This window comes from Ambystoma mexicanum, chromosome 8, assembly GCF_040938575.1.
Source record: "Ambystoma mexicanum isolate Mex_15411 chromosome 8, UKY_AmexF1_1, whole genome shotgun sequence".
NCBI lineage: Eukaryota > Metazoa > Chordata > Amphibia > Caudata > Ambystomatidae > Ambystoma > Ambystoma mexicanum.
In genome coordinates this window covers 353381248-353406231 of record NC_090929.1, presented here as the reverse complement: position 1 = coordinate 353406231, position 24984 = coordinate 353381248, and the positions used below count along the sequence as shown (strand labels likewise).

The 24984-nt window shown below is 49.9% G+C and overlaps 1 protein-coding gene across 3 annotated transcripts in view; it reads right to left on the bottom strand.

Annotated features, from left to right (window-relative positions):
* Window positions 1-24984, bottom strand: part of LRSAM1 (leucine rich repeat and sterile alpha motif containing 1) — a 3131994-nt gene that overhangs the window by 389509 nt on the left and 2717501 nt on the right. The window lies entirely within an intron of this gene.

Below are 24984 nucleotides of genomic sequence, written 5' to 3'. Positions count from 1 at the left end.
CAGAAAGGTTCCGATTTAACCAAATCATAGTATTAAAAACATGCTTGAAACAAAAATGAGAAAACCTTAAGAACCAGAAAACAGCATATAATTTAGAGGATTTAAAATTGAAAAAATCTGTCCTCACTACAGCACTGCTGTTACGTTTTTCTTACTCTCAAGTTGAAGTGTAAAAAGGACAATGCCATTGTGGCATGCCCAATCTCAAATGCGCATGGGCACCCTAGAGTGAGCAGTAGACAGGGTATCTTTTTTTTGTTCAAGTAGAAGGTTGTGATTGTGTTATCTGTAAATACCTTTTTTGTTGTAATGCTTTGGTGAAGATGAAGAAAATACGTGAGCGCTTTTACATTCAGGAGATTTAGGTCTAAAGCGCTCTCATCTTTAAATCTTGCAATGACTAATCAACCAGACACTAGAAAGTGAGGAGTGACTGAGATCTGTTCAATATGAATAGGAAATGATACTTCCTTTAGAACTTGATCCATTAAAGAAACTTAGGTGGAATTAAAATGTTGCTTAATTGAGAATACAAGCACTAGTTCCAATAGAGTGTCAAATGTCATAAAAAGGTCCTCATTTTTAGACTAGCTAAAATCCAAGAGGTAATGACAACCAGAAATCTTTGATACCACAGAGCATTGATTAAAGGAAAATGTGGTGAAAAGTGAGGCGTTGTTTTCTCTTTTGTTAAAATGTGTTTGAGGGGAAAAAATCATTTCAAGCTGGTATTCTACATCTGCACCTATGATTACAAATTTGTTGAATGAGAGTTAAAGAAGATTTGATTTGAGTTACAGAAGGAATCCAGATATGAAAGACTGTTGAAAAAACATCCCAAAAGTGATGACGGCTTTAGAATGAGTAGAAGATTGAATCACCCAGTCAAAGTAGTAGTAAAGATGTACCACTTGCTTGACACACTAGAAAGAACTTTTGTAAATACTGAATTGAGACTGAACGGTAGCCTTTGTGTTATTAATGAAGGCCACAGATGGAAAACAATGTTAAAAATGTCCACAGCCTTTCCTCTTACGGAACAGGGACATTTGATTCCTGTATATGAGTTGAAGTGGTACATAAGTACTGCGAAGTGAAGATATACCAATACACTTGTAATTTGTTAAGATGCTGACACTGATATCACACATCCTTGTCTTATTGCTGTAATGATTTGCTGATGTACCATACGCAATAATATAATAAACACATTTTAAAATAAAACACATAAAAGATGATTCCTGTATATGTGGACTTAGCCATGTCTTTGTTAATCAAAAATTCCGTCAGGAGAGCTTGCTTTTCATTTGAAAGCCAAAATAAAAATGTATTGCTGCATTAGCATAAAGGCATTGCAAACAAGTGTCTAGATAATGTTTTGCACTTGTGTCTAGATAATGTTTTGCACATGTGTCTAGATAATGTTTTAAGAAAATAACATGATCTAACCTATGAAGACTTTACTGACACTGTATTCTGATAAAGGATCAGGGTCATGTTTTTGAAGAACATGACCTTGCACACCCTGTATCTTCTCCAGCCCACTAACCCTCCTTGTTCCTGACCTGCTCTTGTCCCCAGGACCCTTGCTGCTTCCGACAGGCAGGCCGCTCTGGCACCTTTTTTCCCCCTTTCAGCATGCATGGGACGTGCCCATTATGCGTGATGGGAGTAATGGTTGTCCTTTCACAGGGGACACCTGTGTGACCCACATCCTTTCTGTATCTTTTTTTTCGGTGGTAACGCGGACTGCAGAATTTCAGCTGCAAAAAAATGACCTGCACAACTGATAACATGTCTAGACGAGGCTTTCCCAAGCTAACTTCCCTGTCCCAAACAGAGATGGTTTTAAGAGTTGACCTTCCCCTTGGCTAGGGTAATGTGACAGTAGCGGAGTGAAATAATCCCTGACAACACCAAGGACTAATTCTTTGGAAATGTATATTTCAGATGCAAAGATCAGGAAGAATTTAGATTTTAATGTGGGATTGCCAAGAACCAGAGACTCATCCAATAAAGATGAATGAGCCCAGTGTGTGTTAAATGGACAGAGCACCCTCTTAACAAAATCTATAGAACACATGTTATACTAAATTCATGTATTCAACCAGCAGCATCAGTTGCCCGGGGGCTGTACCACTACAGAACAACCTATAAATAATAACAGAAAAAAAGGCTATAGACGCGCTTTATTCATGGTTATGTGAGTTAGACTCTTTGTATTTATTTAAATCTGAACACTGATATGCATAAAGCCACATAATTAGTAATGTTATTGTTACCCTCCAAAAAGTCTAGTACTTTTTTTTTTACTTTTATTGGCTTAATGTCAACATTGTAAGATATGAGCACAATAATCTAAAAATAAAAAACAACAATAGAGCAAACCACGTTACATTGATATTATTATACATTTGGACTAGAAAGAGCAGGCAACGACCCAGACTCCGACATAGCATTGTCCAAGAGATAATGGCAAAGGTCTTTGGGTCTGGAAAGAGGGTGAACCACTGTTCAATACAATCCTTCCACGTCGCTAGCCCATGTAAGGTCACTGAACTAGTATTCCACTGAGGTGGGACAATGGGTTGCTTCCAGCTGAGCAAAATGCATCTCTTAGCCAATAAAAAACCCAAATTGAGGAACTTGAGTTTCATCTCAGCCGTTGGTTCAGTCATGCCCAGTAACATGGCTGATTGAGAGAATGGCTTTGTTTAGCCTGCCACCTCCATCAAAACATCACATACCCCACTCCAATAGGATCGCAGAGCGGGGCAGGTGTAGAACATATGTATTAGATTGGCCTCCTCGCCGGTGCATCTGAGGCATTTGCCCGAACAATTGTTACCAAACTGCTGGATTTTCGCAGGGGTGTAATACAATCTGTTCAGGACCTTGAACTGAATCAGCTGGAATTTTTAGTTATAGGATATTCTTTTGGTCAACCCACACATCACAACCCATTGTTTGTCAGTGAAAACCATACACAAGTCTCTCTCCCATTTCCCTCTGATGTTTGGGCCCTTATGCACTATTGTGTTTAACAATCGATCATACAGCACTGATGACCGCTTTATAGAACCTCCCATCATGTTGTCATGGATATATGATTCCCCAGGGCTGATTCACAGGCTTGCATGGATACTTCGGCCACCACAGTCTCGGGAGGATAGCTCGGGGGCAACGTGCTCGCCTTGGAAGCAAGGCGACACGGAGCAACACAGGTTCGATCCCCGGGTCTGCGCTTAGAAACCTCTCGGTATTAAGCGCGTTATAAATAATCTATAATTTCATTTCACAGCCTAAACACAGTTCTAATCCGCCAGCAGTGTAGCCTTGCACCATGGACTCACCAACCAGATTCTTAAATTCCTCCCCGTCTATGAATTTCGCCTGCACATACATGCACCCCAGAGTGGTAACAACAGCAACACTCCAGCTTTTAGAAATGGAGCGATCCAGCGTTGGAGACATTCCTGTATAATACCACAAGGGAGCCCTTCTATCATAAGGGTGTTCCAACCCCACCTCAGCTTACCGCATGCCAGCTGTGTAGCATTCAGTGGATCTAGGGGTCTGCAGGATTCATATGTGGTGCCACACATCAAAGTGTGCAACTCATCCGTGCCCACTGCCGCCCTCTCAAGTGCTACATATGGTGGGGGGATTATTTTGATCTTCCCAATAATAGGCAAATAGCACTTGTGCTGCTAGATAGTACAGTTCAAAATGGGTAGGCTCTGAGGCCTCCCTCCTCCCATGGTCGGGTTTATAGCCTTCCAACTCATACGGACCCCTCTGTTACCCCACACAAAAGATGAACATAATGAGTGCAACTGCCGAAAAAGTCTCTTGCCCGGCCAAAACAGAATATTGTTAAACATGTATAGAAGCTTTGCGAGTACCAGCATTTTTACTATCGATAGGCACCCCATAAGTGACATCAGAACCTTCAGTTGCATGTATGTTGTATAATTCAGAGCCATTGTCTCTTTCGCCGATTTATGGGCCCTAATACCTGGGTACCTAAAAGAGGCACTCAGGACACGCAGCCCATGTCCTCCCCACTGCCTCTGCCCGGATGTAGCCATGGAGAAAACATCTGATTTATCCCTGTTAAGGTGTAGCCCCGAGTACCTACAGAAGTCCTCAACCGTTTGAAGGACCAAACCGCTTGAAGGACCAAACCGCGCATCCCTAGCCGGATCTTTAATGTAGAGGAGAATATCCTCCGCGTACGATATCACCATCGGCGGACCACCCAGTTGTAGCCCACATTTAGCATGCCTAGATCGAATCAGGTCAGCGAGGGGTCCTATAACAAGTGCAAACAAAAGAGGAGACAGCAGACACCCCTGACGGGTGCTGCCTCCGAGCTTAATGGGCGATATCGTCCCGTTAGTGAGGACTTCTGCTATTGGGTCCCTGTACAGAAGCCGCACCCATGACATAAAACAAGGCAGAAACCCAGCGTTCTCCAGAACTGTTTAGAACTAAGGCCAGTATCCTGTATTAAAAGCCTTCTGCATATCTAAGGAAATAGCTACCATTTCAGAATCGGGGGGAGGGGGGGAGCCGTGTCCTTTTGTTATAAACTCGACCATGATTCAATGCCGTTGTCCTGCCAGGTATAAACCTTGACTGGTAGTTATGGATAAGATAAGGCATCAGAGGCTGCAGTAGGTTTGCTATGGCTTTGGGGAGTATCTTGGCGTCAACGTTAATTAGTCACAGGGGGAGATATGATGCACACGACCCAGCTTCCTTGCCCGGTTTCAACATAACCATGATTACAGCCTTGCGTACCGTCTCCGGGAGAGTTCCTCTTTCCAGGGCCGCCTTCCACATCTGAAGCAAATGTGGGACCAAAATATCCTGGAACTCATTGTAGAACCTCCAGTGAATCGGAAGCCACAATAGATAACAGAGAAGTAGGAGGGGGCGTGGCTAGGAAGCCATGTGAAAGGACGTGTCTGTACAGGGGCTCCCGAAGATCCGCACATTATCCGACTGAAAACAGTGCAAGGACCGATGCAATTTGGCTGAGACTGATATGACTGCGCGCATGAATCTCAGGTGAACGTGAGGTTGTGTTTCGATACGGGCCTGCACCGTGAGAGCGCAACAAAAAGCTAAAAGAAGATCTGGAGGCGAGAGTGCGAAAATGGCCGCCGCCGCCGAACAAAGGAACAAAGGGGTGCTTGCTCTGAGCGCCTGTCGGTCGCACTGGAGCATGGTGGTGGTGTAGGTGCATGACGCGGGTGCATCGAGGTCATTAAGGACACCCAGTCCTGCGAGGCCGACGGCGTGGACCTGGGAAGGGAGCAGGGCCTGATCGAAGATACTTTATGACCGGATCGTGCGGTGTGACCGGGAACTGTGCCCCGGGCCCTTTGTGGCCTAAAGTGGACCTCAAAGGGTGAGACGCGACCTGGCTTCGCTAGGTAATAGACAAGATGTCCGGGGGTGCCGGAGGACAGAGGAACTTTGTGTCAGAGAAGTGGTGATAACAATGGGGCACCCGCAGAGCGCACTGTGAAACCCTGCCCCAGATCCGAGCGGGGATTGAAGGACGCGAGACATGTCTAACAAGCCCCTGAGAGCGAAGACCAAACAGCACACGCTCGACGAATACGCTAAAACGCCTCCCGGCCCAGACGGAGCCAAAAGCAAGGACAAAACGCAAGCCAAGGAAATGGCCGCCGGGGGTGCGAACCACGAGGTCCTCGCTGCGATCGCAGACCTGAAAGCGACCTGGGAGACCAAGCTCCAGCTTGCTGTGGCTGAACTGAAGACCGCAATGGATCTCCAGGTTGGGGCAGTGCAGGAGGACGTGAACCTCCTAAGTCAGGACGTGCGTACCCTGGCAGAGCGTACAGAGACTTTGGAGAAAGAATTGAGCCCTACCGCGGCAGACTGCGCTGTGCATAAGCGTGAACTCCATGCCCTGGTGCAACGCGTGGGCAACTTGGAGAGTAGGGCGGAGGAGGCAGAAGGGCGCGCCCGGAGGAACAACATTCGTATCGTAGGCCTGCCGGAGGGAACTGAGGGCCACAATCCAACGGAATTTATTGAAAACATGCTACTGCAGGAGATCACGGGAGGCACCCTGTCGCAGGGTTTTGCGTTGAGAGAGCGCACAGGGCCTTAACTAGGAAGCCACCGCCGGGAAACCCGCCCAGGCCAGTGATAGCTAAGATCCTTAATTACCGGGACCGAGAAAGGATCCTTGAACACTTCCGCCAGGGAGGCACAATACAACGAGGAGCGGCGAATATAACGGCCTATCCCGACTACACCCTGCAGGTACAGCGCAGTCGTATGAACTTCGGAGCGGTGAAGAGGAGATTGCGGGAAGCGGGGCTTAAATACATGTTGCTCTATCCGGCCAAACTGAAGGTTTTCTTTCAGAGCAAGCTACTGTTCTTTGTCACCCCGGAGGATGCTATGGAGTGGTTGGATGCACACAACTGCCCTCAGGAGTCAGATGTTCAGACGGCCGGTGGAAAATAAAGGACGAGATAAGTAACGCTGTAGGCCCGGTCGGGTCATGAACATTGGGACTAGATTATAGTCACTGAACTCGCTTGAGAACATGCGCGCGTCAGGGGTTATGAAACGTGGTCCTTGCGCGGATATGGTTGCGAAGATGAGGAGCCGCCTGAAGCCACCCTTCACACCCCCTTTTTGTGTTTAGTTTAGTCACTGTTAGTGGGGTGACACCCTGTCGGGTTCTCTATTTGGGTTTCCAAGGAGGACCGAACACAGGGATGCCTGAGATCCAGGGATGGAGCTGGGCAGTGGTTGGGGGTAGGGGTTTGGGGGGGAGTTTTAGTTTTTGTATGAGCCTGGGGGTGAAACCGGGAGTGGGTGTTCGCAAAGTGGGGAGGGATTGCCTCGGATGGGGGGAGGAAACTACTGATAGGCCATGGGAGACCTCAGGATATTAACGTGGAACGTTAGGGGGCTTAACAGTTATCTTAAGCGAAATAAAGTCATGTTGTATCTTAAGAGGCAGAAGATAGACGTAGCCCTGCTACAGGAGACACATCTAAAGCGAGAGAAACTGGAGCTGGTAGGGAGGAAGTGGAAGGGAATAGTGGTAGGATCAACGTACTCCGCCTATGCCAGAGGAGTGCTGGTGTGGGTGGCGCCACACGTCCCATTCAAGCTAATTGAGGAGGTTGTGGAGGAGGATGGGAGGTTGGTTATGGTGAGGGGGATGGTAGAGAACAAAGTAGTGTGCATTGTAAACACATACGCGCCTAACCAGGAAACGGCGACATATTTTAGGACGCTGTGCACCAAGCTCAGTGTTGGGATGGGGGGCACAGTGATATGGGGTGGTGACTTTAATTGCGTGTTGAACCCCAGGGAGGATAGGTCGGATGACAAGATGGCTAGGCCCAGTCCGGCGGCTAGGGTATTGCAGACGCTGCTGGCGGATTTTGGCCTAGTTGATGTGTGGAGAGCGAAACACCCGAGCGCGAGACAATACTCGCACTATTCGGCTCTGCATCTACTGCACACGAGGCTTGATTACTTTTTCACTACGCCAGACATAGTCGCGGAGTGCGACCATATAGACTACAGGGCGAGGGTCCTCTCTGACCACTCACCCCTGGTCATGCGATGGCAACTGTATTCCCCACGAGCGCGTATTCCAACATGGCGCCTAAGGGCGGAGGCGCTCAAAGACCCCGCCTTCAGAGAGGATATTAGGGAAGAGATATCTGCTTATTTTGAGGTGAATAAAGGGAGCGTTAAGTCGGCTGGCACCTTATGGGAGGCCTTTAAGGTCGTAATGCGGGGGATCGCCATTGCGAAGTCTAAGGGATTGATGGGGGGAGTCCTGGCGGATTTGCATAGAGCTGAGACTGCGCTGGAGGAGGAGTTGAAAGGTGGTGGGACAGATGCGGAGGCGGTCTCCAAATTGCAACAAGAGTGTGCGGAACATTGGGACAGGCTCTGTAATTTGAACTATAGAAAGTATATTGAGAGACTGCATGCGGGGGGAGATAAAACGGGCCGACTCTTAGCTTGGTTGTACAAGAGTGAGACCCCACGATCCCCGATCAGAATGGTAACCAATGAAAAGGGGGAGGAGGTAGACACCCAAGAAGGCGTGAACAGGGCATTCGTGGAATACTATAAGGTCTTATACGAAGATTGCGAGGGGGGCAGCCAGGAGGAGATAGACGAGGTGCTGGAAGATGTAGGCTTGCCCAAGGTCAGCGATGAGGAGCGAGGGGAGCTGGATGCTCCGATCACCCTGGAAGAGCTGAAGGAGATTGTGAGACAGTTGCCCACTAGTAAGGCCCCAGGGGCAGATGGGTTCCCCAGTGAATTTTATAAAGTTTATGCAGAGGAAGTGCTCCCGCCCATGTTGGAAATGCTCAACGAAGCGTATGAGATGGGACGGTTGCCGGAGTCACTTAGGGAGGCGATTATAATACCGCTCCCCAAGCCAAATAAACCGGGACATGATTGTGGCTCCTACAGGCCCCTGTCGATGCTGAACCAAGATAGTAAGATCCTGACAGCTGTCCTGGCTACTAGAATGCGTAGAGTGATCGGCAAGTTGATCCACCCTGACCAGACGGGCTATGTCCCCAATAGGAACATCACTCACAACCACAGGCGCCTCCACAGGGTGGTCGAGTGGGGTGGTGGTGAGGACGGCGAAATGGCGATAGTAGCATTGGACGCGGTTAAGGCGTTCGACTCTGTTCGGTGGCCTTGGCTGCTAGCGGCTCTGAAAGGGTACGGGATGGGACCAGGTTATGTTAGGTGGGCCGAGATGTTATACAGTGCACCACTGGCCAGGGTCCGTACGGGCGCAGTGGTGTCAGAGAGATGGCAGTTGGGCAGAGGCACTAGGCAGGGGTGTCCTTGGTCCCCAATGTTGTACATCCTGGCCCTAGAACCCTTAGCGATTTACCTCCGGCAGCAATATGACCCGGTCGGCATTGATGTGAGAGGAGAGTGTCACCTCATATACCTGTATGCAGATGATATGCTGTTATACCTAAGATACCCAGAAGAAAATTTGCAGTATGTCTTAGAGGTGATGGGGAGGTATGCCTGGTTGTCCGGTATAGCGGTAAACCCTCAGAAATCCACTCTATTTCCGCTGGGGGGCTATGTGGGGACTCCAGTGGAGAGGTTGCCAGTGTTGCAGATCCCGTGGGCGACGAGATCCTTTAGATACTTGGGGATTGATGTGTATCATACGACCGTGGAAGAGCACAAGCATAACACCGAACTTGCTGTGGGGAAGATCGAGAAATGTATGAGGTTCTGGGAAAGATTACCACTAGCGATGATGGGCCGAGGAGCCATGCTTAAAATGGTGGTGCTGCCCAGGCTTCTGCATTATTTTAACAACATCCCCTACATGATTCCTAAGAAGTTTTTTGTGAGGCTACATAGTGTTTGCAGAGAATTCCTGTGGCACGGCATGCGCAACAGAGTCGCACTGTGGAAGCTGCAGAACTTCTATGAGAAGGGCGGAATCAAGCTGCCGAACTTTGAGGCATATTATGTGGCAGCGCAGCTACAATATGTGTCCAGGTGGCTCTCTGATGAAGAGACCCCTGAACACAGGCTGTTTGGGAAGGATTGCTCCCCTTTTTACTTGCGAGAGGTGATCTGGGTGGCTAATGCATGCATGAGGGAGCGGCCTAGTATGCTAGCTTTGGGACGGAACATGTGGAAACGGGCCTGCCGGATGATGGGCAACCCTTTGCCGTGTGTGTTGCAGTTCCCATTGGTCGCACTGGCGAAGGGAGACGGGCAGCTCAGGGCAACCATTCGGATATACTGGGAGTCAGTGGGGTTGGTCACCATGGGAGATATTTGGCAGGATGGGATCATCTTGGAGTTCGAAGAATTAGAGGCAGGGTCGGGACTGCACAGGGGTCAATATATGACATATCACAGGATAGTGCAGGAGATCCGGAATAGGTGGCCCGAAACTACCCTGGCCGATGAACCGGATGCCCCGGTGGAGATACTATATGACACATCGGAGGGCAGGCATGAGGTCTCTAGGTTGTACGAGATGTTGATGACGAAGGCTGGGAGCGATTTAGAGCACTTGAGACTGGAATGGGAAACGGAGATGGGGGCCCCGATGGCAGATGGGTTGTGGGAGCGAGCCCTCGGGTATCATAAAAAAGTATCGAGAAATGCCAGGTTTAAGCAAATACAGCTTTATATAACGCACAGAGCATACCTGACCCCTTTGAGAATATCCAAATTTCGGGGTGTTGGACGCCAGGCGTGCCCCAAGTGCGACGAGGAGAATGCAGACATGATACACATGTTTTGGGCGTGCCCAGTAATTGCAAGCTATTGGGGTGAAGTGGCGCAGAAGCTGGCAGGAAAGGGTGTTACGCTCAAAGTGGATTCAGCCTGGGCCTGCTTACTGGGGGGATATCCCAGAGCGCGTAAACTTAGACATGTCGATAAATTGAAAGATCTGGCTTATGTGCTTGCTAAACGTAGGATTGCCATGGGTTGGAAGGAGTGTCATAAGCCACGAACGGAGGTCTGGTGGAGGGATCTCCAAAAATGGGCGGAGGCCGAGACGGCTGTGTGGCGAGATGCCAGTATCGCAGGGGAGGACGAGGAAATGTGCTCTCTTGCGGCATGGAAACTGTTGATAGCTGAACTGTTTGGAACGGGGTCAGCTTCAATTGACTCAGAGTGATGACGCCCCCTCGCCCACAGCGGATACCAAAGGCGAACACCATACAGGCTCATAGGGGGGAGGGATGGGGATTGCAGTGTTGTTTGTTGTTAAACGTGTTTATTTATGTTTAAGTTGTAATGTTGTGTGGTTTATATATATAAAATAAAAATATATTAAAAAAAAAAAAACAAAAAAAAAAAAAAAAACAGAGAAGTAGGAATTGCACCAAGATATTCCCTGATTTCAGCCTCGGATGCCTCACCCTCGGGCTGGTACAGAGTTTCATAAAAGGAGCAGAATGCCTCATTAATGCCCTTCTCAGAGCAGACCCTAGATCCTAGACCAGTGTCGATATGTGTGATCAGTCCTCTGCCCAGTTCTCTACGAATCAACTGGGTCAGGCAGCGTCCCTGTGTATCTGCCTTCCCGTATCGGCCTGCCATCCCAGGCCTGTCCAAGAAGTTCAACTCCCTCTGAGCGAGGTCTCGGAACCTGTTCAACACCCTTTTGGACTCCTGCGGTGCTTTAAACCCAACATGGGTAATGCAATTTCGAAAAAGAGTTCTTCAAAGTTATAAATGCTCTCTTTCTTGAGAGAGAAAGAAAGAGAGCATTTATAACTTTGAAGAACTCTTTTTTGAAATTGCATTACCCATGTTGGGTTTAAACGGAGAGCGGCTGTGTGACTAAGTCAGCTATCTAGTCTCCTGCTTCACATGTTTTTCGAGTCAGGGTGTCGCCAGACTCATCGCAGCCAGCTCCTGTGAATATTAATTTCTAAAAACCTCATCTTTTTGTGAGATTTTCATTGATACTATACTTGAAGTGTATCTACAACAAGAGGTGCCCACTTATTTTTTTTCTATTATTTTCAAGTCTAAACGACAACCCTGTGCCACTGCACAGAAGGTGCTGCGTGACACACACAAAGAAGGGGGCTACTGAAGTGGTGTACTCCAGAGCCCACAATCCCAAAAACAGGTAAAAAAACATAGCAAAATACAAGTAATAGTGGTGAAAAGCTCTTACCAAGTGGAAAAGAAACAACTCCAGAGATCCAGCAAAGCTGCCGAGGGACTCACTAGGTAAGGGAAATTAGCCATGAAATGAGAATTCTACCTAAAAGTGATGGAGGATGGCACATCCTTCCCTGGCGAGAAGATCCGAGTCTGTCGGAAGTTTGACCGGGGGGGGGACGCTGACATGTCCAGAAGGACCGGGAACCAGATCTGCCTCGGCCATGCCGGTGCGACGAGGATCATCCTGCACCGGGACGTCTGAGTTGACTGATGAGTCGCAGCAGCAACGGGGGGAACGCATAGAGGAACAGGCAGTCCCAGGGGAATGAGAAGTCATCGCCCATGCTCCCCGGCTGGGGAAACCTGCTGGCGAACCTCTGGCACTTGGTGTTCGTCGCCAATAGCTCGAACTGGGGATTGCCCCACTCATGGCACAAGCGCAGCTCCCTGCTGAGTGAGTCGGCGATGGTGTTCTCCATTTCTGCCAGATGGAAGGGCACCAGGAACATCCCATGGGCAACGGCCCAGTGCCACAGATCCTGCGCTTCCTTGGATAGGGCTGGGGATCTGGTGCCCCCCTGCTTCCTGATGTAGAACATTGTGGTGGTGTTGTCGGTGAAGACCCTCACCACCTTGCCCTTGAGGGACGGAAGGAACGACCTGAGGGCCCAGAACACAGCTCAGAGCTCAAGGAAGTTGATGTGCAGTGACCTCTAATCCGGGAGCCAAAGGCCTCTTGCGTGGAGATCTCCGTAGTGCGCTCCCCATACTTCCAGGGAGGTGTCCGTCGTCACCGTCTCCTGATGTGCCGGGGTCTGGAAGTCCATGCCCGCCTATAGATGCGCGCGGGTGCCCCACGACCGGATCGCTTGGCGGAAAGTCTCATTGAGTGAAATCCTGTCTTCGAAGCTGCCCGCCGCTTGCATCCAACGGGCGTCGAGGAACTCCTGCAGTGGACGCATCTGCAACCTGCATAGGCGCACAAGGTAGATGCACGAGGACATCATGGCGAGTAGGGACTTGATGGATCTCACCCGGGCCACGTCCATGGTCAACAGCCGTTGTACCTGGCCCAGGATGGCTTTCGTCCTTTCCTCCGAGGGAAAAGCCAATCGCGCCACTGTGTCGAGTCTGGCTCCCAGGAACAGGGCGTCTTGCGACGGTACCAAGTGGGATTTCGCGAAGTTGATCGAGAATCGCAGATCCGTGAGCAGTTGGACGGTCTTCACTGTGTGATCGATGGCGAGTTCCCTGGACTTTGCTCGGATGAGCCAATCGTCCAGGTAGGGGTAGACGTGGATCCCCTGCAGGTGCAGCCGCGCCGCCACTGGTGCTAGGCACTTGGTGAAGGCCCTGGGTGCCGACTTCAGTCCGAAGGGAAGGGCCTTGAACTGATAGTGTCGCCCTTGGACTACGAATCGTAGGAACTTTCGATGTCCTTTGAGAATGGGGATGTGGAAGTAGGCATCCTCCAAGTCCAGCAACGACAGAAAGTCGCCTTCCTCCAGCTGTCCCAGCAGGTGCTGGAGGGTGACCATCTGGAATTTCTGGGACTTGATGTACTTGTTTAGATGACGAAGGTCCAGGATGAGTCGCCAACCGCCTGTCTTCTTTCGGACGAGGAAGTACCGCGAGTACATTCCGGAGCCTCAGAGCCTCTTCGGGACGAGTTCTATCGCGCCCTTTTTCAGCATTGCTCGTACCTCCAGAAGTAGCTGTGGAACGTGGTTTTCTTTCCTGGCCACAGGTGGTAGAGGGGGACACTTTCTTTGGAATTCCATAGTGTGCCCATGGGCCAGCGCGTCCAGCACCCAACGATCGATGGAGATGGACTCCCACACGCTGACTAATTTCGCCAGCTGACCTCCCATCGGGGTGCTTCGGTGGGGGCCCGATGCTGCGGCTGGTTCAATCCTGCTTCGCTGAGGCCTTGGCGTCCTTGGCGACAACAACGTCCTCCAGCCTTGGTGCGGCCTCTGCAGGCCGCCTGCGACGAACGGGCCGCTTGGCGGTATGACGAGGAACCGCCACCAAATCCTTTGGAGGCACCTTGAGACTTGCCTCCGGAGGTCTGAAAGGGGGGCCGTCGCTGATGGTGAGAACTCAAGGCCTGGGCCGTCTCGGTGTCTGCCTTGATTGCCTGCAGTGACTTGTCCACTGCATCGCCGAACAGGTTGTTCCCGTCGAAGGGCATGTCCAGTACCCTGGTCTGCACGTCCTGACGGAAATCGGTGGCGTTAAGCCAACCGCGCCGGCGAAGGCAAACGCTGTTGCCCATATGGCGAAAGCCGGTTTCGGCGATGTCCGTGGCCACTGTGATGGCGTGGTCTGAAGCCACCTCGCCTTCCTGTAGGATTTCAAGGGCTTCCGCCCTCTTGTCGTCTGGGAGGAAATGCAGGAGGGGAACGATCTTGAACCACAGCTCCCTGTCGTAGCGCAAAACGATTGCGAGGGTGTTGGCCGCTTTGATGGTCGTTGCCACAGACGAGATAACCCGTCGCCTCATGGTGTCCAGCTTCTTGCCCTCGCCGTCAGGTGGAGAAGTGGAAGTTGATCCCGTCGCCCCTGCCGATTTCTTCTTGGCCTCTGCGGAGACCACCGAATCCGAGAACGGCTGAGCTCTGAGGCACATCGGGGCGGAATCTGGGACCCGGTACTTCTTCTGATACTGGTCCCTCTTCGCAGGCGCCGTGGATGGGTTTTTGAGTAGCGAGTCCTTTGTCCCAGATGTCTTCTAATAACGGTACTGAGAAGATGGTCTTCCTCTTGGCCTCCCGTCGCTGGTAGAGGAAACCCTCCTTCTGTTCTTCGGGACAAAGTTGGAAGAGTTCCGAAGCCCTGGGGATCATGGCGTGGAAAGAGCCAATTTCGTCAGGGGCAGGGGGAGTGCCGGGCAGGAGGTGATGGGAGACCCGTCCCGTCATCGTCCGTCCCAGTCGTCGCCATCTCCGTTCCTGTCTCGTCCCTCGGTGGAGGGGAGGGAGGTGAGGGCTGGAAAGGAGGGGGAGGATGGATTTGCCTCTGCTTGTTCGGTGGGCTTCCTGACGGTCCAGGCGCTGCTGGATCGTCCGCTGGGGTGAAGGGCAACCTTGTCCTTATCTCCGTACACAAGGCCTGGATATCCATCAAGATTGCTCCCGAGTTGTCCTGTGGCATAGGCAACGGTTGCAACGGGAGTGACGGCTGGGGAGTAGGATCCTCCGTCTCCTCCACGATCTGCGGCTACTCGTCGGCTCCAACGTCACTTTCTACATCCGCCTCATCGGGATCCCTCCCGTAGGACTGGATTTCCTCGAACTTCTTGTCCAGGATCTTTGCGACGCCAACCAGCTCATCTTCAGAGGTGGTATCAGTGTCCGTTATGGCTACCGTGCCCCCCCCCTCTTTCTCCACCCAGGGTTTCAAGGGGGTCTTATCGATAGGCTGAAAAGAGGATTCCCTCCGGGGTGGAAGGGAAACTCTATGCCCGGAAGTCGTCTCCACTGGGGTAGCCTCCACCGGCTTCACCAGGGCTGCCACGACTCCTTCGATCGAGGCCTTAGCCGGGTGAATCAGGGCCTTCGCGACTTTGGGCATGCCTGAGGACTTCACCTTGGGGGGAGGGTCACTGCCTCGCTACCCCTCTGCCGCCGTCGGGATCAACCGGGGCTTCTCCTGAAGCTTACCCGGGTTCTCCGACTTCCTATTCACCGAGCCAGAGCGTTGGCTCGTGGATGATGGCGTCGGTGACATCGCGCCCTGCCTGGCAGCCTAAGAGCCCAAACCATCGGCGCTCCCGGTGCCCGCAGGCTCGCAGTGCTTTGCCTTTTGTTGGGCCCCCCGTCACCGGAGCGCCCTCAAATGTCTTAGAAGACCGCTCGGACTTCCTCTTCTTCTCACCTGCTGCTGGGCTTTTCCCCTCCAGCCAGTTGGTGAGTCGAATGCGACGATCCTTCATTGTTTGTTCGGACATATTCTTACAAAACGCTCAGTCCTTCTCCACGTGCGATTTGTCATTGTGAAGGCAGTAGAGGCACCGAGAGTGCTCATCTTCCTTGAAGACATTCTGTAATCTGCATCCAGGGCAGCTTCTGAACAGCTTGGATCCAGGCGTCGTGTTTCCATTGTCCTGGGCCATGTCCACGCGGGGTAGGCCTCAAAGATCTTCCGGAATCCTCCAAGAAGCGAAAACTCGATGAAAACTCGAGGGGCGTAGAAAAATTCCAAAATGGGTCCCTGTTGATGGGAAGTAGAATCGGTGGAGCTTGAGGCTCAATCGACCGAAAAAATAAGAGTAAACTCTTTGAAAAATCGCTAAACGCAGTAAAAGCTCGAGAGCTATAGCACAAGGATCCCAAAACTTGAACGTGCGGTAAAAATCTGAAGATGGCTGCCAGAGGAGGGGCTTAGGTAGAGGGCAGTCATTGGCTGGGGGCAGTATGACCCAGAGACCAGTGATTGGTTACTAGTAGAAAGACAGTTCAGAAACAAAACTGAAACTGATTTTTTCTTTACCGAGGATTCCCAGCCTGACGACGGGGAATATTCATGAGCATGTGAATCCATGCCAGGCCCCATGCTGGAGAATATCGTTGCTCGCTCCAAGACAGCCACCCGTTTAGCAACTGCCACCACTATGTGAGTTTCTTGTAAAATGAATATGTTAGCTCCCCACCTATTGGCCTGTGCAATGATTTTCCTGAGTCTTTACACAGTTAACCAGCCCGTGGACATCCCAGCTCAGTAATTTAATCTGGGTTGAGTACAGGATCATCACAACAGCGGTACGACATGTGTTGCATGGTTGCTCTAACAGGGGCTAAAATCGCACTGTGCTGCCCACTAGATCATTCACACTGTATACTACACCAAGCCTTTTAAGTTTACACCCTCGCAATTTTCCCATTCCATTCCCATCCACCCTCCCTCACTACCACCCACAACTAGCAGTGTAAAACATGCCCTCCCACTACACCCTAATCCACAACTGTGCAGCCTTAACTACCAGGCTGATTCCTCACTTAAACAACAAAAATGCTATTGTAACAGGGGCATACCGTTGCCACTCCGGGCACTACACTCTTGGTTTTAAATAGGCTATATCTTTCACAACAACAATGATATGTAAACTCAATGCCATCAACACGTACTGAATAATTGTCTTCCCATGGGAGAATAAGCAATGATGGTCTCACGTTGTAGGCAAGTCCTCCGGGGGTTCAGAACGCAGTTGCCGGATAGTTATCTTGGAATCGATGAACTTCACGGCGTCCTCCGGGACTGTGAAAAAATACAGTTTGCCTTGAAGTAAGAAATGCAGCCTGGCAGGTAATAGCATCGGATATTGGATTTTACATTCCCGGAGCATCTTTTTGATGCCCAGGAACCGACGACGCTCCTGCTCAACCGCCACAGAAAAATAGGCAAAGATCCGGGTCACTTGAGAGCCCAGCCATAGCTCCTTGTCCCTTGCCAACTTCAGGAGTAAGTCTCTGTCATGATAGCTTAATATTTTGGCTATTATTGGCCTTGGGAAGTCACCCGGCTTTGGCTTTGGGGTCAGCACTCTACGCGCTTTCTCAACTACAAAAAAGCTCACTTTTGTGGCTCACCCAGCAACTCTCTAAGCATCTGCTCCACCTCCTGCTCCATACTCCCGGTGAGGGCGTCCTCTGGGACCCCAACTATTCTGACGTTATTCCGCTGGGAGTGAGACTCAAGGTCGTCACATTTGGCCTTAACATACGGCATATCTTTGGTCAAAGCGGTCATTGCTGATTGTAGATAATATACCTTATCTTCCGTGGCCCCGATGCGCTCTTCAACCTCATTGATCTGTTGGACTTCCTTAGCGAGCTAGGCTCTGATGGTGGTGACATTGATCGGGATGTCATCTAATTTTCATTCACAGTGGCAAACCCCTTAGTCATAGTGTTTAACATTTGTTGCAGCTCGGAGGGCGGGGTGGTGCCCGACTGCTCCAGGTCAGGTGCACTATGGGGTGTTGCATCACCCTCTCTCACGGGGAGTCGATTTTGTGAACTTATCCATAGCTTCAGCTTTCTTTCCCCACACCCATCCCCCTGGTCATGACTTGCAGCAGGCAAAATAAAAACAGGGAGACGTTGCTACTGTTTGTTACGGCCCCAACGGATTCAGCAGGGAACAGCACATACAAGGCTCCACGCTGTGCAGTATATCTGCCTTATACCTTGTCTCTCCCAGAGGATCGACCCAGAGCACACACCTCAGCCACCACGCATCCCTAAGCCTGACAGGCCCGGGGCAGTGAAAAGTTATCAGGTTGCACACACCACTCCTCAGCACAGTAAATGCACCTATATAGAAGAGGGAAAAAAAATGTTCTCCTTGTCCTTTATATTTAAAAATACAGAAGGCCATGAGACCTAAGTGGTGGAAGAAGAAAGCTGCTGGTAAGGTGGCTTGAGTCCGGAACAAATGCACCATCTGTGCTATGCTGTCGACTTCTCCTCGGGAGGAAAGGCTTTCCCCACCTGGGTGTCTAGGACTGCTCTGATGAACTGGAGTCTTTGGACTGGCGTCACATGGAACTTCAAGTTCAGGGTGAAGCCCAGCGTGTGCAGCAGCAGGCAGTTGTCCTCTAGATGAGACAAGACCTGCCCCGCCGACTTCCCTCGGATCAGCCAGTCGTCCAGGTATGGAAATACATGGCCCCGGATCTTATCAGGTGAGCCGTGACTACGGTCATGAGTTTGGTTAAGACCCTTGGAGCGGAAGTCAACCCAAAGGGAAGCACTTTGAATGGATAGTGTTTGTCCCCTATGAGGTACCTCAGGAACTTCCTGTGCACACAGAATTAAGCGTTATGCAGATTGATTGACACCATGCAATCCTGAAGTTCAAGAACATAGACAATTTTTTTCAATGTCACCATCCTGAATTTGTCTTTCCGAAGGACCTTGTTCAAGGCCCTGCGGTCTAGAATGGGACAGAGACCTCCTCCCTTCTTGGGTACCAGGAAATACCGGGAATACCAAACTGACCCTCGATGATCGGAAGGTATCTCTTCCGTGGCACCCTTCAATGGTGGGGGTCTGTCGGGTGGTTTTCTGAAGAAGGGCAGACAATAACCCCACCAAACGAGCTGCAGGGCCCAGGCATCGGAGGTAATCTCCTGCCACTGGGGCCAACGTTCTGCCAACCCTCGCCCAACTGTTAAGTTGTAGGAGGGGAAATCAAAGCGGCTTAGAGGGCGGTGCCACCCTCGCCGCTGCTTGCTGGCCTTGGAAGCCTCTCTGCCCCTGCTGGGGCGCAAGAAATGTTCTATCCCTGCCTGGCTTGTGTGAGTTGTGCTTTCCTGCCGTAAGGCACATAGTGCCTGTAGACTCTGCCGCTAGAAGCGAAGCTGAAGGCAGGTTTGGCCGGCTGTGCAGCTAGGCCGAGCGATTTTGCAGCTAATTTAGACTCATTAAAACTTTCCAAAGAGTCATCAGCCTTCTGGCCAAAAAGAAACTCTCCCTCAAAAGGCATGTCCAGTAGCCTATTCCGGACATTCAGGGAGAAGTCAGAGGTTTTGAGATAGGCTTGTCTTCTTAAAACTACCGCTGACACCATGGAACGGCCAACGAGTCGGCCATGTCCAGGCCCGTTTGCCACGACTGCTTGACTACCTCATTCCCATCTTCCACCAGCCGTGCAAACCCATCCCGCATTTCAGCATTGGGAATGTATTGCATAGCCTGCTCCATGGCTTTCCATAATCCAAAAGAATATTTTGCAAATCCACATGCCACAGCGCCATGCTGACCTTTTTGGTCATTGCGGTCAACCTTCTACCCTCCCTGTCCGGAGAAGGGTGAGAAGCTAGGAAAGATGGATCTCCTTTTGCCGGCCTGTACTTCCCCATAAAGTTAGATTTGACCGGGGGAATGAAGCAAGAATGTTGCCAAAAGGAGGATAGGGGGTCTGCAATTGCTGGATTAAGTGACATGTTATGCTCTGTCACCAGACCTTCATCTACAATGTCTGTCAATTTGTAGCCCTGAACAGGTGCTGAAGAGGACTTCAAACCTAGGGTGTCTACTACCCTTTCCACTAAGGTCCTAACTTTAGCATGGGTGTGTTTGTAGGGCTGACCCTACTGAAATTCGACATTTGGAGACATGTCCAGGACGCCAGCGTCATGTAATCCTTGGGCTAATGGTAACAGGTCTGCTTGGTCGTTGAGAAAATAGACACCTCCTGACCCTGTATACCCTGGGATCGATGTCCCCCTGATCATCGCTCTGGTCGACACCGAAAATCAATGCCATGGACTCAAATACTCCAGACTTGGAGAGAGGGATGAAGGATCAGTTGCCGATAGTCGGCGCTAAGTGTTTCTTTTTTTTCGACACCGATGGAACCGCCGTCGGTACCGGTCGAGGCTTGGATATTACTGTGATGTCGGGAACGTCAGCCTGTCAACGCTCTTGAGAAGGACTGGGCGTCAATGGTTTCTGTGCCTTTTTTCGGCGTCTAGTCCGAAGGCTTTTCCGACGCCGATGGCGTTGACTCTTTGGCATGCGTGGGGTCGGGAGTGCCGAGTGCCGCTTTTGCAGTCAAGGCTTGCTGTTCGGGGGGATAACCACACCTGCAGCAGCCTGTGTTCTAAACATGTCCAACATTTTTTTTTTTAATGTTTTGTTCCCTCTCTTCAGCCGAGGGCTTACCTTTTTGCGATGGCAAGCTGGACTTGTGTCATTGGCGCCTCTTTTTCTTACGCGATGAAGACAAGGAAGAGTGGCTCCTCGAGTGTGACCACTTTTTGGCCTTCCACCAATGCTTTTCCTTATCCTTTTCGAGGTGGGCACTTCCGTCTCGCCAGGGATTTCGGGCACGGTCAGCCCAAAGCAAGTTTGGTGGCCCTCTCACAAATGGATTTCGCCTACATCTCGGAGCCTAACGCATATCCCTCGGTGTTGTGATCCGTACCCAGACACCACAGACAAATGCGGTGCAGGTCGGTCACTGACATTTTGGAATGGCAGACGGCGCACCATTTAAAGGCCGAATTCTAGTGAGTGGACATCGCGGCCGAGGTTTTATGAAAAAATGTTGATGAATTTCAGCCAAAAATGCAGAGTCGAAGACTCAATGTTGTGTTCCTGAAGCAGCATGCGAAAATAAGGAACCAAGGTATGGGCATAGTGACGCGTTATATACGACGCCTGACGTCACATCCGGAGCAGACGATTGAGCACCAAGCAAGACAGACCGATGGACGAGTCGAGGTCCACTATGCCCCTTTCGAGAGGTTTGCAAGCAGCAGAGGTGGATGAGGATATCTATCAAATGAGGACACGGTAGGAAAAAAGCAATGTATTGAACTAGACTTTAAGAAGGGTAACAATAACATTAGTAATTGTGTGGCGTCATACGTATAAGTGTTGAGATTTAAATACATCCAAAGATGGTTACTCACATGACCATGAATCAAGCGTATCTATAGCCTGTTTTTCTCTGTTATCTATTAAAGATGTTTCATTGCCCAAAGGAGGCTCTGAAGCTACAACCTCGTAAAAAGCCATTCACTACTCGTCCTCCCGCCCCCACCTGCACAGAGTACGAATGTCCAAAGAACAAATTACTTACCTCTGGTAATGTTCTTTCTGATGGATATTCCTCCCACAGATTCTTCATCTTAGATATAGCTTCCTAAGGCAGCAGATTTTGGAAACCTTTCGGCAGCAGGGGGCACCATGCAGCATTGGCGTTGCCTCTGTGCTCTTCACCTTTGGGGCCAGACATGACGTCAGCGTAGGTAGAAGCAGCCAGCACCTTGCCCAATGAACTCAGTTTACACATTTTTTCAGTTTTCAGTCTTCTTGGGGAATTCTGCTTTTGTACTCTTTAGGACATATTTATTGTGTTGGTTCTTAATTTGGCAATGAAGACATTAAAGGGGAGAATTTGAAGGAGAAAGCTCTTAGTTGAGAGGCAGGATGGTAGGGCAATGAGGAATCTGTGGGAGGAAAATTCATCAGAAAGAACATTACCAGAGGAAAGTATTTGATCTTCTAATAGATTTTGTCCTCCCATGGATTCCTCATCTCTGATACACACCCATAGCAGTAGCCTCTCTTTAGGAGGAGGGGAAAAGGAGCAAATTCTGATGTAAACTCAGATCAAAATACTCTGTGAGACTACCCTACCAAAGAGGTCTTCCTGGCCCAATATGCCTATACAGTAGTGTTTTGCAAATATATGCAGTAACGACCATGTTGCTACTTGGCAAATGTCCAGAGTATGAACTTCTTTCTGAAGTGCTGAAGAGGCAGCTATTCCTCTGGCAGAGTGGGCCCCAATCCCTTCTGGAATTTCTTTGCCTGCTATAATGTAACATTCAGAGACAGTCAAAACGATGCACCTGGACTGTGTTTGCTTTGACATGCATTTCCTAATCTTGGTCCAGTATAACCAACCAATAGCTGATCAAATGTCCTGAACTTGTTCGTCCGAGAAATATAAAAAGCTTAAAGCTCTGTTGGGAGCTAGCCTGTATGATCTCTTCTCTTCCTTGTAGGGATAAGGAGGGGGGGGGGGGGAGAAACCTGGAAAGTGAATTTTCTGAGCATGGTGAAAGTCAGACACTCGCTAGGGAGAAAAGATGGTTGCACCCTAAGCATCCCTTTGCACCTTGAGAAAACCGTGAGTGATGTTTGCAATTTGCTCACTCTGCGAGCAGAGGTGATTGCCACCAGAAAGAGGGTTTTCCAAATAACATTAATAATAATAATAATAATAATAATAATAAGCCTGAGTGGGCAGGAATGCACCCGATCAAACTGAGCTCCAATCAGCAAAGTCAGGACCAAGTTTACATCCCAAGCCGGCACCACAAAGGTAGTCAGGGAGGGGTTTGCCAGCCTTTTCAAGAATTGTAGTACAATGGGCACAGAAAAATAGGAACATTGTTCAGGCGTGTGCTTAGAAATGTAAAGTGCTGCTTGGTAGCCCTTAATTGTAGCCACCTGCAACCCTTGCTGGGCTAGGTGGAACAGGAAGGAGAGTACCTTTGCAGTATTGCACCAAAAAGGGTCCAAGTCTTTGGCTCTACACCAGCTGCAAAAAGTCTTCCATCTGCAACAGTAAGAGCTACTGTTGCTGGCCAGAAAATGTCCAGGTCATCACAAACACATCCCCCATTGTGCCTCTCGGTGGAAATATCCTGGAGCAGAACAGCTCACACTTCTTGTGGGTGCTGGAGGTGAACAGATCTACTTTGGGGTGTGGGTCCCAAAGGGCAAAGATCTATCTATCTGGTGTTTTTATTGCGCCACTAACACGAAGGCCTCAGGGGGCTCACAAGAGGAATCACATGCAAAGACAATGATATAGGCCTAGGAGCATGGAGAGCTATCCCATGAAAACAAGCTGATAACTAGCAAAAGAAGTAGTTATAAGGCATGCATGTTCATGGGAAGGATGCCGGAGGAGAAGATCAATCATCTGTGTCCACAAGAACTTCGTGTCAGAGCTCCCATTCGTGGGAGACCAAGCCTTGCATGCACAGAGCATCTGCCATCATATTCTCCTTGCCAGCCAGGTGGATCACCGTCAAACAGATCCTGTTCTGTTATGCCTAAAACCAGAGCTGCATTGCCTCCTTACACCCGCTTGTTGAGGTATTGTATGACGACTGTGTTGTTCATCATGATCAGGACAGTTGTCCCCTGTACCGACGGCAAAAAGGTAATCAGTGTCCGTGTGATAGCCCTCGGCTCCACCAAGTTCATGCAGAGTTTCTTCCCTGCCGGCAGCCACAACCCGCTCACAATCTGCTCGCTCAAGCGAGAGACGAGCCCTTCAGGGAAGCATTGGTAACCATAGTTGCTTCTGTCTCCAGTTGCTGATGGACAAACAAAGTTTGTGTCGGAAGTGGATGTTCCTGAGCCTGCTCGGGGGAGCGTGCTCTGATCGGCCAATTGTCCAGGTGAGGGAAGACGTGAATCCCCTCTGTCATTTGACTGGCTGCCACCACGGACAGCAATTTGTTGAGACCCTCAGGAAAGCCTGAATGGTAAAACCAAAAGCTGATGGTAAGAATTTTCGATTACAAACCTCAGGCACTGTGCTTGGGGGATACGCGCACATGGAAGTAAAGGTGCTCCAGGTCGAGTGACACCAACCAATCATGGAGCCATAGGGCCTGGAGGATCTGCGGAAGTTACCATCTTGAATTTGTCTTTCCTGAGGGACTAAGTTCCAAGATGGGTCATAGTCCCCCCTCTTTGTTCGGTACTAGGAAGTAGTGGGAGCACCACCAATTTAATTGCGCCCTTCTCCAGCAGAGAAACTATCTCCTGCAGGATTAGCAGCTGGAGGCCCTGAGAGGGGGGAAGATGGTGGAGGGCAGGTTGGGGGGCGTTTGAGAAAGGGAAGGCAGTAATCTTGGATGGCCACCTATAGTACCCATGCATCTGTAGTAATCCTGCGCTATTCTATGGAATGTTGCATCAGATGCCCCCCGACAGGGGTAGGGGGTAGGGTGTGAGAAATTGTCAAAGCGGTTTTGGTGCTGCTGCTGCACCAGATGGGATGGAGGAGGATGTAGCTTCAGTGGTCTTTCCACCTCTACTTTTTACAGATCTTACAAACCTCTGCTGTTGGCTAAATGTACCGTAGTAGTGAAAAGGCCTGCCCCCTCCAACTTTGCGGTGCAGATTGGGTTATTTGTTGTCGGACTGCAGCTCCTAAGGATTTTGCTGCTGTTGTAGCGGCGTGCAGCTTCTTGAGACTATTATCATCCTTAGACCAAAAAAGATATAGCCTTTGCCAACAATCTGGTGCAAAACCCGATTTTATAAGCCAGGACCACCTCTGTATACAGAACTTTTGTTTATCAACAGCCTACACAATGAGAGGTGTTCAAATATAGACCGGAGTCCTTGGCACATTGCCTCTTTACCATCCGCAATGATGTTAATGAAACCATGCCTTATTTCCCCCTCTGGATGCTTCTGCGTTTACAGTACCAAAAGTGTGGGTGTATTTTGCTAGGGAGCATGACACACTAATGTCCTTCAAGGCCATGCTAACTGAAGCAAAAATCTTTTTCTGAGAGGGCATCGAATTTCTTACTATACCTGTCCAAGCAAGGGTAAGTATTTGATCTGGTCCCAGATGTGGCCGCTTGTACTACTAAGTTCTCTGGGCTAGGGTGTCTCAATGGGAAGTCAGGGTCAGTAGATGCCTGTTTATACTTTTTCACCAGGTCATTAGGCACTGCTGGTGCCGAGCAGGGCGTCTGCCAAAGCTCTAGAAGTT